Source organism: Camelina sativa, chromosome 14, assembly GCF_030686135.1.
Source record: "Camelina sativa cultivar CO46 ecotype springtype chromosome 14, ASM3068613v1".
NCBI lineage: Eukaryota > Viridiplantae > Streptophyta > Magnoliopsida > Brassicales > Brassicaceae > Camelina > Camelina sativa.
Window position 1 is genome coordinate 9383901 of NC_141893.1, and position 12956 is coordinate 9396856.

The following is a 12956-nucleotide window of genomic DNA, read 5'->3' on the forward strand; positions in this document are numbered from 1 at the left end:
CCATTGGTAATGACTTCTAGATAACTCGACGTAGTGATCCATTTGCCTCACTAAAAACCATACCGAGAAAATCCATTGGGACAAAACTCAGCTATGGGAAAAAGAGTACAAATTTCACACCTAAGTTATCTAGTTATCATTACCGGGTGAAGTCTTCAGGGTGGATATGTTGAAGACTTGGATCCTCGGTAGATTGAATGAGCTGTCAGCTATGAGTGCATGAGCTTCCTTGGCCATCTCCTTAGCTCTTGAACGAGTGATCCTTCCCACGATCTTCGGTTTCTCTGCAGCTTCTGTCTCCTTGCTGGCCACGATCATATCATCGTCCCCCTCTTCAAAAGGATTTGTCCTCAAATCGGGATATGCATAATAAGGAAACAAGTCAGAAACATTGAATGTTGAAGATATATTATACTTACCTTGAAGATCAATCTGGTAGGCGTTGTCGTTGATCTTCTTGATCACTTCAAATGGACCATCAGCTCGTGGTAGAAGCTTGCTTTTCCTCTCTTCTGGGAACCTATCCTTGCGTAGATGAATCCACACCAAGTCTCCTTCTTCGAAAACTATCTCCTTTCTGCCCTTGTTCGCATGTTTCTCGTACTGCTTGGTTCTTTTCTCTATGTTCTCCTTAGCTTTAGCATGTATCCTCCTGACCTGTTCAGCCTTTTTTTGCCATCAAAGCTACACTTCACACTTAAAGGTAAAGGAATCAAGTCTAGAGGTGATTGTGGATTAAAACCATAAACAATTTCAAAAGGAGAGAATAGAGTAGCAGAATGCTTAGCGTAATTATATGCGAACTCTACGTGTGGTAAACATTCTTCCCATGACTTGAGATTGCTTTTCACTAAGGTCCTGAGGAGTGTAGATAGCGTCCTATTCACCACTTCGGTTTGCCCATCTGTTTGCGGATGACATGTGGTTGAGAATGATAGCTTGGTTCCGAGTTTAGCCCATAACGTTCTCCAGAAGTGTCCTAGAAACTTAGTATCTCGGTCTGAAACGATTACTTGAGGTATTCCATGCAGACGTACTACTTCCCTGAAAAACAAGTTAGCTACAATAACAGCATCATCCGTCTTGTGACTGGCAATGAAGTGAGCCATTTTGCTAAACCTGTCAACCACAACGAAAATCGAATCTCTACCATTTCTGGTTCGAGGTAAGCCAAGAACAAAATCCATAGAAATATGAGTCCAAGGTTGAGAAGGGATAGGGAGAGGAGTGTACAAACCGTTGGGCTGTACTTTACCCTTGGCCATTTTGCAGATATGGCACCTAGAACAGACTTTCTCAACGTCTTTCTTCATTTGAGGCCAATAGAAGTGATCTTGCAGTCCAAGTAGAGTCTTTGACACTCCGAAATGTCCAGCTAGTCCACCTCCGTGAGCTTCTCTAATCAACAGTTCCCTTATGGATCCTCTTGGTATGCACAATCGATCCTTATAAAATAGATATCCATCCTGCCTATAGTAGTTTTCAAAAGCAAACTTATGGCATTTGCCATAGCTCTCAGCAAAATCGATGTCAGTCTCATAAAGTTCTACTATTATATCAAAACCTTAAAGCTTAGAAGACAAGGTAGAAACGAGAGTGTACCTCCTGGATAATGCATCTGCGACTACATTATCCTTACCTTTCTTGTATTTAACCGTGTAGGGAAAAGTCTCTATGAACTCCATCCATCTGGCATGTCTCTTGTTGAGCTTCTGTTGTCCTTTGAGATGCTTCAAGGACTCATGATCAGTATGAATAACGAACTCCTTTGGACACAGGTAATGATGCCACGTTTGAAGAGCCCGAACCAAGGCGTACAGCTCCTTGTCATATGTAGGATAGTTTAGCGTCGATCCTCCTAGCTTCTCACTGAAGTAAGCTACTGGCTTCCTATCCTGCATCAAAACAGCACCTATACCCACTCCGGAGGCATCACATTCAATCTCAAAAGTTTTCATAAAATCAGGAAGTGAGAGAATAGGGGCAGTGATAAGCTTCTCTTTTAAGGCTGAAAACGCCTTCTCTTGTGCTTCCTCCCATCTGAATCCTACATCCTTCTTGATAACTTATGTAAGTGGCGTTGCAATAGTACTGAAGTCTTGGACAAATCGCCTGTAGAATCCTGCTAGTCCATGAAAGCTTCTGACTTCTGCCACGTTTTTGGGTGTTGGCCACTCCTTAATAGTCTTGACCTTCTCATCGTCCACTCTAACTCCTTCTGCACTGACAACAAAGCCTAGAAAGACAACCTCAGTAGTACAGAACGAACATTTAGAAAAATTAGCAAAGAAGGATTGAGAACGAAGAACATTTAGAACTTGGCGGATGTGTTCTAAGTGTTCTTCTAGAACTTTGCTGTAGATGAGGATGTCATCGAAGTACACAACCACGAAGACGCCAATGAAAGGTCTGAGAGCATGATTCATTAAACGCATGAAGGTGCTAGGAGCATTGGTGAGACCAAACGGCATGACTAGCCGTTCGTAGAGCCCTTGCTTGGTCTTGAAAGCTGTTTTCCATTCATCTCCTTCCTTCATTCTGATCTGATGATACCCACTCTTCAAATCGATCTTTGAGAAGACTGTTGACCCACATAGCTCGTCCAGCATGTTATCTAATCTCGGGATCGGATGTCTGTACTTCACTGTGATATTGTTAATAGCTCTGCAGTCAACACACATCCTCCATGAACCATCTTTCTTTGGTACGAGCAAGACTGGTACTGCGCATGGACTGAGGCTCTCTCTGATGTGTCCCTTGTTCATCAACTCTTCTACTTGTTTCTGCAGCTCTTTAATCTCTACAGGATTGGTTCTGTAAGCTGGTCTGTTCGGTAGAGCTGAACCTGGTACCAAATCGATTTGATGCTCTATCCCACGTATTGGAGGCAAGCCTGGAGGTATCTCTTCTGGAAATACATCCTTGTACTCCTCTATAATCTCTATCATCTCGCGTGGAAGCTCTTCTGCTGGCTTGGTACTAGCGAGTGTCTCTTTGTAGACAAACATGAATGTGGTTATCTCTGGGTCAAATAGCTTATTGAACTCGCTGTGATTGATGTACAGGCTGTGAGACACTTTCTCTGTATCCTTGCGGTTCTTGTGAAGCTGATCCTTGTAGATCTCGCTGGGTGTAAGTGGTAGAAGAGTGACCTTGCGTCCTTTGAACTCAAATTACTGCCTGTTGGTGTAGCCATCATAAAACACTCTTCTGTCAAACTGCCATGGTCTTCCCAAAAGAATATGACTGGACTTCATCGGAATCACATCACAAAGCAGCTCATATTCATACTTCCCAATTGTGAGTTTCACTACCACTTGCTGCGAAACTGTTAAAGCTCCTTTGTTATTCAACCATTGTAGCTGATAAGGTCTTGGATGTGAAGTGGTCTTGAGATTAAGCTTCTGTATCATCTCTTCACTAGCAGCATTAGTACAGCTACCACCATCAACGATCAAGGTGCAGACCTTGTCTTGAACCATACACCGGGTGTGGAAGAGATTCTCACGCTGCCCTCAATCATCTGGATGAGTCTGAACACTTAAAGCTCTGCGTGCTACTAACATCTCTCCCATGATTGCTGGTTCACCTTCTTCACCTAAATCAGACTCTGGTTCACTCTCTGAACTGTCTACAGGTACAATCTCTCCTCCTTCTTGAAGAAGAAACATCTTCTTGTTAGGACAGTCTCTGGAATAATGCCCCATACCTTGGCATTTGAAAAATCTCATATGACTTGTAGAGGTGCTACTCTTGGGCTTGAAATCGATCTTAACTTCCTCTTTGACTGTGGCTGTTGCGGGTTTGCTGTCCTTGGTGAAGGCGGGTTTACTGAACTCTCTTGGCTTGGGAATGTTAGGAGTAAACGTTGACCTCACTCCCTTTCTCTTGATCTGTGATTCAATTAGCTCTGCCTTATGTACCATTTCTTGCACATCTTCATAGTTCTGCAGCTCTATCTTGTCTTGAATCTCTCTGTTCAAACCTCCAAGAAACCTAGACATAACCATGTCTTCACTTTCTCTCAGATCAGCCCTGATTATAAGCGTTTCCAGCTCCTGATAGTAGTCTCTTACAGACTTAGTGCCTTGAGTGAGACGCCTCAGCTTGTTAAGAATCTCTCTCTGGTAGTGTGTAGGCACAAACTTCTTTCTCATCTGCGTGACTAACTGTTCCCATGTAGTGATAGCAGGCTCTCTCTGTCGATGTCTAGTGAGTCCCAACTGCTCCCACCACAACAAAGCATAGCCATTGAATTCAGATATGGCTATCTTCACCTTGTTCAACTCATAGGTACCTTGAACTTGAAAGTTCGACTCCATCTTCCTTTCCCAGTCTAGATAAGTCTCTGGATCATTGGTACCATGGAACGAAGGATACTGAATCTTGAGGTGATTCAGCTGCTGCCTCAAAGGGTCATAATCCCTGCCGTGATCTCTGTTTCTGTTTCTCCTCATTGTCTCTTGGCTATGATCTGAGGCTTCCTCTTCTTCTGAATACTCTCTATCTGTATCAAAGTATATTTGATGCCCAGCTACTTGTTCAGCTCATTGTGGGCGTGTAGGATCTCTACCAGTTCTTCGATGCTCTCTTTCTGTGCTTTGAGTGTTCCTTCTCTGATTGAAACAAGTCTCTCTTCCCCCAATAGGTGACTTAGCTGTTCTGATCCGTGTATGTTTGGAGGAAGCTCCCACGTGTGCCTTTCCTTTAGCTAAGCGGAGAGCCTCATTAGGACTAGGCGGTTCTGAAGAACTCTGATCTGAAGCGCTAGTTGCTTGAGCTATATCTTTGATATGCTTCTCAAACTTGTTACTGAGCTGCTCCATCTGTTGCTGGAACTGAGTAGACATTGTCTTGTTTGCTTCTGTTATTTGCTTAGCCATGGCTTGGTTCAAAGCTTCCATAGCTTCTGGAGAAAGCTCCATTGTACCACATAATAAAGAAGAAAACTCGAAGTAAAACGTTCCTTGAGTGAAAGAACAAAACAAACTCTAAGACTCGTAATCTAGACACAAACGAACAACAAAAAAACAAATCCTAAAACTAAACAAGACTCACAACGAAAGCTAAAACAGCAGAGACTAACACAACAAAGAATTAAACAAATGAACAAAATCAAAACAACACAAAAAGAGATTAGGGTTTAGAATCGCTCAGCCTTTGGCACAGAGTTGGCTCTGATAAAACTCTGATGGAGGCTGATGACAGGTAAGAGGCGACGTGAATTGATGGTGATGATGCATAAGTGGATTGCGAGTGACGGCAGGTGATGTTCGAGAGAGAAAAGCAATGATTCGATGGTGAGAAGTGTTAGATGGTTATATGGATTCGAAAATAAAGTGAAGAGCTTTCTTAATCACAAAGTGTTTAGAAACTCGGAATCATGAACGCATTCACGAGTTCGGATTGAGAGAAGAAAGATTCAACAATACTTGTTACATAAAACTTCTTCGCTACCAAACAAGGAGGTGTCACTTTTGGGTTTTATAATCAACCCTAAGGCTCGACACTCCAAACAACAGGAAGTTCAAAATAAAACAACAAGGCGTGTAAAGGAAATAAGAAAACAACGAAGCGTCTAGGTAGTACAGAAGTCACTTGTACTAGTACATAATTCATGGTGACTTGTACATTATTCCCCATTGGTAATGACTTCTAGATAACTCGACGTATTGATCCATTTGCCTCATTAAAAACCATACCGAGAAAACCCATTGGGACAAAACTCAATTATGGGAAAAAGAGTACAAATTTCACACCTAAGTTATCTAGTTATCATTACCGGGTGAAGTCTTCAGGGTGGATATGTTGAAGACTTGGATCTTCGGTAGATTGAATTACCTGTCAGATATGAGTGCATGAGCTTCCTTGGCCATCTCCTTAGCTCTTGAACGAGTGATCCTTCCCACGATCTCCGGTTTCTCTGCAGCTTCTGTCTCCTTGCTGGCCACGATCATATCAACTGGGTACACATGTTTTATGGTACTCACCAAGGCGATTGCCTCTTTTAAATCAAAGCATTGGAAAGCTAAGAATAAACTTTTGACATAAAAAGCATAAGGATTCTTAGCGTATAAACACATCCCAAAAAAGTTGTAGTACACAGAATCAGGTCTTGACCACTTAACGAATTTGGAATTGCGATCCAGCCTAACCGATGAGAGTGTTTCCAACGAGTGAACTGCTACTCTACCTGCACGCCCTGCGAGAAGCCAGTTTCTCAAATGTTTGATTCCATCCTGGGCTACAAGGCTAACAATTTTCGCCAGAATTGGGGTTGGTAAGTGTAGGTCTTTACGTGTAGGGATCTGTTAAAGGGAGGAAAAGTGGAATTATTAGATTTCCCAGATCTATTAAATAAAAGATACGAAAACAAAGTCTAAAGAGAAGGTAACAAAACCTCAGGATACAGGCGAACAAGAGGTTCGGTGAAAGGTTTTTCTGCTGGTTCGCGGTCACTCATACGTGTCCGAGCACTGTGAGGACGAGGGAAATGTCTTTTAGGTAGTATCTGACCATGTCCGCAATTACCATGAGAACAGTTTTCACAGATGATTTTGTATGTCGGAACATTTTTCAGCTATTTTCTAACAGATAGAAACTAGGTTTTTATAGAATCAGTCTATGAAATCACTCCCAAGTAGCCCTAAATACTTACTGTAATGGACTTCATAAATACATATACCACTTGGACGCATCCATGAATACTTAATTCCTAAATCTATGTGGATACCAGGTAATGTTCAAGTAAAACATGTTTGGAAGGAAACTGTTTTTAGAATGTAGAAAACACAGCCAATAGCTACATACTATTTATTATAAAAAATCGCTAACATACTCTTGTTAGTGTTAGGGATTAGTGAGTATGTATTTATGTGCATTTATTATGGAAAGAATTTTAAGATGTGGGTAGGTGTTTTGTAAACACAAAGGTTTTAATCAACAAATTAGTGGACATATGGATACATACATGTTTAGATACATTCGAATCATTATTAAGAAATATACGTGTAAAACATTCATGTGGATATTGAATGATGGAAAGTACCAATTAACTGCACGATTATAAAGATAGAACCTTAATAGCATACATTGTTCTAAACAAAGTAATCCACATGGACAAGATATTGTGGTCATAAAAGTGCTTTTCGAATTTCTGTGACAACGATTGGTTTAGACAGCTGTAAAATCTCAGCTAACAAACGGAGAACTCGAAGGAAGACGACAGTGCTCGTACGGTTGTAGCCCCAGAAATGTCACATGACGACAGTATTTTAAAGGAGCAACTAATGGATAGCTAACAGAGCACACTGTAAGGGGAGAGATGGGTGTTTGTGTATTAAATACCGTCAAAACGATTAAAGTTCTGACGAATCTTAAAAAGCTAGCCGTCCAAAAGGAGATTTCAATGGAAAACGACAATACTTGGAATTAGCTATCCACATAGTATTAACTATAGTGATTCTGTCTATTTGAAACGTAAAAGGGGTAGAAACAGTAAAGGCATAAAGGTTCCTATCCACGTGGACAAGATATTGTGTGCAAATAACTATTGTTCAGTTTTATCATTTCTTAGTTTTATCATTTCTTATATGATATAACGTCTCGGGTTGTTTTGTTTGTATCGGGTTACTCCTTTTAAACTTAACTTAAATTTATGGTTTACGTTAAGGTGTTGTTATTCTGGTTTATGTGAAGGTTCCTATCCACAAAACTGTAACCATGATTCTATATGGAAGTGTATTCAAGGGTGTTCGTTAGCCTATAAACTCAATGTGCCAGAATATCCACACTTTATGGTAAGGGTATTAGGGGTTATCCTATAAACATTTTTGTTCTTTGAGTTTATTGACTAAAAACATTATGGTAAGGGTATTAGGGGTTATCCTATAAACTCAATGTGCCAGATTATCCACACTTTACAAACGTTTTGAAATTTGTTTTGGAAAAGTTTTGGTTTCGCCATCGCTTCACGGTTGCAATGTTTTGTCATAAAAGGTTTAGGGTTTCAATATATACTTTGGTAGTATATATGTATTAACACTTTCCCCTAAATCTAACATTTGCTGATCTAATGTTTAATTTGTTATTTTATGTTTTAGGGTTTAGTGTTTAGGGTTCATGGGGTAGGGTGAAGGTTTAGGGGTTAGGGTTAAGGGGTTAATGTTTATTGTTTAGGGTTTACGGTTTAGAGTTTAAGGTATATTGTTTAGACTACATTTATTTAGGGTTTAATCTATTTTCCCTTTACTCTAATGTTTGCTGTCTAAGTTTCCCATTTGTAGTTAACCTTTATGATATAGGGTAGACCTTTTAGGGTGTTGGTTCTAGGTTTTACGATTTAGGGGTTAAGGTTAAGGTTCAGGGTTCAGGCTTCACGGTTCAGGGTTTAGGGTTTAGGGTTTAGGGTAAAACATATATGTTGGCTACTCTTTTAATCAAATTACGAAGACCTCTTGGACCATCATAAAACTTCCTAAGTCCCATTATCGATCAACGTTCATGTTTTATTCATCAATGAGTGATTTAACAAGTGGATATGTAGTGGAACTAAAGTTCATGTTTACGATATGTTATGGATACGTGCACAATGATACCACGTTTTGGATATGCACATGAGGGCCAGTTAACGAAGCAACAAAGCACATGTGAAAGTTAAAGGTATCCACAAAAAAATGAACATTTTGGATACGGGGTCTAACTGGAAGTGGTAAAAGTAGGTCAACCTTGCTCTGTTGCTGTGTAGATAAGATTTGAGGTCGTCGGCCGGATGAACACTGTTTAGTAGTTAAATAGTAAGGATGAAAACTGGTTACTAGTTAAATAGTAAGGGTATCCAAACATGTCTGTCCAAGTGGATATATGTAGCTATACGTGGATATATGTTAAGTAGGTGACATATTTTTTTAGTAATTTCGTAGTATCCACATGGACACGTACATGTAAACAAAATATTCGATTCTGAAGGTATCCACAAAAACATGTACATTTGGATATGGGCTCTAACTGGAAGGGGTAAATGTAGGTTAACTGCCCGGATGAAAACTGGTTACTAGTTTAATAGTAAGGATATTCACACATATCTTTCCCCGTGGATATACATGGACATATGTTGAGGAGTTGATATATGTGTTACAGTAATTGTGGTATCCACGTGGACACGTGAATAGATAAGTACTTAGCCGGGAGTTTTTAAGAACGTAAAATAGGTAAATGTTAATAGTACGGAATGCTACAAACACACAGATAGGAAAACTAACAAAGGGAGCGAATGAAAGTTTGAAACTAATTAGAATAGATGGGTGCGACAAATTCCTTATAGAGGTCCAACGCGTATTGTGCCCTAATATCATTGACGATTTGGTCGGTGATCTGAGACATGAGTTCTGGACCAAATCCAGTAGCGACGATCTCTAGCAACTTCATGGCAAGAGGACCACAATCACCACATCTCTCATTGACGTAAATGTCCTGGACCCTCAACCAAGTGAATGGAGTGCAGCCATGATCCTAAGTTGAAGGCGGTGTGCACAGTTTAAAAATAAGGTATGGCAGCTGCTCTGTGAACGGGGATATATATTTGGCAACCTAAGCATCGTCCTATAGAGTAACATTAGGATCGAGGATTTCTATGCTCCAATTGGAGAGATTGATGACCAGGCCAACCCAGTGAGAATTGTCCCAAATCATCGGAATATATATCGTGTCCCAATCCACAAACCACTCTGAAGGATTACCATAGGATTTACGTTTTAGCTTATTGTCCCACTTGACTTTGGACTTAACTTTTGCTTGACAGAAGGAAGGATACTTCCCTTGTAAGTAGTTCCCAAGCCAGGGTGATAAGAAGATAGAGCGTTCAATGGATAGGACTTTATCCAGCTTTTTTTGTAGCAAATGCACTAAAACCTCCATATGCTGAAAAAAAAGAGGGTGAAAAGAATGTGTAAGTATAGATGAACTAAAATCATCTGTAGTGGTTACTAGATAGGAAATACTTACCAAAGTACTAACCCAATTCATAGGCTTTGATAGCTGTTTATAAAACAAGTTGTCAATTGGGTATCCACATTTGGTTATGTGCATCCTGGAGGTTTTGAAAATGATATCCACAGTTAGTTCCTTGATCCGATATTGTTAGAATAAAATACGGCACAGGATGTGTAGAAAGTTACGTGTTTGGGCATGCTTTCAGAGATTTTTTCATGAGGGAGGCTAAATCTTTGTCGACAATGAGTAGAAGGTCAGGTAGATGTGACGGTGAACGTGGAGGTATCCGCATAACAGCCGAGAGAAGGGCCTCTTCTGGTTCCGAGAGAATACCCTTTTGTGTAGGTCTGGAGGGCGAAAAATCACTGACATCAACAGGGTCTATGGGCGTAGCATTGCTCTGTGAGGTTAAATAGACATCATTTTCAGCAAACTATTAGGCAGGGATTCGATAAAATGTAGAGAAGGATGCATTACCTTTGTGTCTTCGGTGTCAGATTTGTTGCTCTGTAGGGGGGAATCACGCCCAGAATCCTAATGAAGCAAGTTGGGAAATTTAAATATTTGGTAAAATAGAGAAAACTAACTAATTGTTTTTGAAGTAAGATTTGTCTGTGGTACCTCAACGACCCAAGCTCTGTCAATGTCAACATTGGTGTCCTGCAAGGAAAAAGTTTCGGAATGATGTTGCATATCCATGTGGAAATGTAAAAGTTGTTCCTAGAAAGTTAGCCGGAAAGACGTGTCCATGTGGATAGGATAAAAATGATAGGAAATTATCGGAATTTCTTACCTCAATACAATAGATGGCTAACGTTAGGGGAGTGGCTTCCAACACATTGTCAGCGGCAATTTTCTGCATCAAGCTCATCAAGTGTTTGAGTAGTCAGATATACTTGATTATAGAGACTTACTCGGGAAGTATATTAATCTGGTAAATCAGTACCTCAATACCATTGGAGGGTGTACCGTCAAGGACAGGACTAGGAGCAGGTAATTGAGGATTGACATTAGAGTTCCCTATAAATTCCTGTAACAAGCTGGTGTAAGGTTGTAGGGGTTGTGGAGATACATGGTCAGCGGAGTTAACTTGGTTTTGATCAATATGTGTCGCAGCCTGTATATTGAAAATGTATACACATGGACAGTGAAAGTTTTGCAAACAGAGGTAAATTATGAAGAAGGAAAGATATGGGATATGTACTGATTGGTCATCGAAGGGAACAGGTTTGGTGACAGTGTCATATATCGGGGATTGCTGTTTTCCAAAAGGTCGTTTAGGTAACAAAAAGGAAGATACTCGAAGTTTCATAGAAAAGGTACAAGTGTGTCTAACCTTAGTCTCGGTGTCATAAATGGGATTGAGGCAAGAGTCCGGACATCCTGAATCATTCTGAATCACATCTTTCATAGCGGACGGGATGTTTCCAACAGAAAGTTCATGTATAAATTGATTAAGATGAATATAGATGCAGACAAACTAGCTCCCGGATGATTGAAAACAACTACATACCGTTGTCCCAAACGGGTGGACATATTGTTCCCAGTCGAGTGGGTTAAGAAGGATATCATCAGGAGACGTGACTACTTTGCTAGGAGATTGTTGAGTAGTTGGGGGTGGCGTTCGGACCGTCTCATTCTCTGCAGCATTCTTTGGACAGGTAAACTCATCGCCTGCGACAGTTGAAGGTGGTGATTCCTTGCCAATGGAGGGACTTTTGGATGCAGGCCTCCTAATGGTGCGCCTTAGTGGTAGTCTTAACCGCCTACGGAATCGAAGGGTGTTAATCTGAGCTTGTAGTTTCCTGTTCTCAGATTCTAACTTTTTAAACTTACTATCTGTCGCATCTCTAATAGAATTAAGTTCTTTCTGTACAACAGCTTTGAACTCAGACAAAACGTTATCGTCAGTATTGGAGAAGATAACATGGGCCTCTTAAAACTCGAGCATTTGGACTTGGGTGAAGGGTGATTGACACGAAGTTTGGCCGAAATCTCTTTCCGCCTAGGAATAATGTGCTTCCTGTGAAACCTTTTGCCCTTCTTATCTGGTAAAGTTATTAAAGGCAAAGAACAATCACCCCCTGGCCATTCCTTTTTGGTAAAGACATGTCCTGCCTGAATGAGACTTTCCATATGAGCAATCCTTTTGTCTTTAATCTCATCGTCCCACTCTCCCCAACCAGATTCTTGTTGGACATCTTCCAAATACGGAGAAACTAATAGTTGCGGTTGTGGTAGATAAAATGTCAGAATTTGTGTATCCACGTGGATAATGTAATCCAAAGATTAATAAAATGTACATATGAAAACTTACATCTGGATAATGCTCAACACATATGACGTCTGTTAGAGGTAGATTATTCTTTGGTAGGTCAACTGAAGACCATTCCAAGAAAGTGCGGCTTTCACCAACACCTTGTACCTTGTCTCGTAATCCAGAAATGTTACGATATGCGAGCAGTTGAAGTGCAAGAGGGAAGCCATGCAAACGGAAGGACTTCTGTTGTAACTTCTCGGTGAAACTCTTCAAGGGGTCCATTGGTTTAAGAACCTTGCCCTGCCGTTTAAGTCTTTTAGCCACTGGTTTGGATTGCGGTTTGAGATCAGGTCTCATAGTGGAAGTAGTCTTCAAGAAGGATTCTCTGCCCCAAGGAAATGTTATGAACGAGTCGATGTCTTCAAGCATCTCAACATACTTCCACGTTGGTCTATGCGTTTGCCTGGAGGCAATGAGTACACCATCGACTATGAGAAGCAACGCAAACCGAAGCTTCCGATCCAAATCCTTAATAGTAGGGTCTTCAAAAGTGGTGGACACATCAGCTAGGGTTGTCTTCCGATCTTCCCCAATCAACTTGTCCCAGTAACATTCATCATCAGAGTCGGGAGCAGGGTCGTCTTCGGGGTCGTAATCTTCCGGAAATTCGCCACATGAAAGGCCAGTTACAACACCAAATTCAACT